Here is a 453-nt window from a genome sequence, read left to right on the forward strand (position 1 = left end):
TGCCTCCCCAAGTTGGTACTGGTCAGAGTGTTTTGTCACAGCAATGGAGAAAAGAATTAAAAATATCATATATCAAATGGACTTAACAAACACCTACTGAGTATTCCACCCAAACACTGAAGGACACTTTCTACTCAGCACCTCATGGAACCTTCTCCAAAATCTACCATATACTGGGGCACAAAACAAACTTCAACAAATACAAAATGATTGAAATAATTCCATGCATTCTATCAGACCACAATGCAATAAAGCTTACAATCAACATCTGAGGAAGCCCTAATCACCACATGAACACATGGAGATTAAAAAGCACACTCCTGAATGATGAATTGGTCAAAAGAGAAATTAAGAAGGAAATAAATTCCTGGAACTAAATGAAAAGGACAATACAATACAACAAAACCTCTGGGACATGCTGAGAGTGGTCCTTAGAGGGAAGATTATAGATCG

This window comes from Nannospalax galili, unplaced genomic scaffold (genome assembly GCF_000622305.1).
Source record: "Nannospalax galili isolate Female #2095 unplaced genomic scaffold, S.galili_v1.0 scaffold336, whole genome shotgun sequence".
In the NCBI taxonomy this organism is placed as follows: domain Eukaryota; kingdom Metazoa; phylum Chordata; class Mammalia; order Rodentia; family Spalacidae; genus Nannospalax; species Nannospalax galili.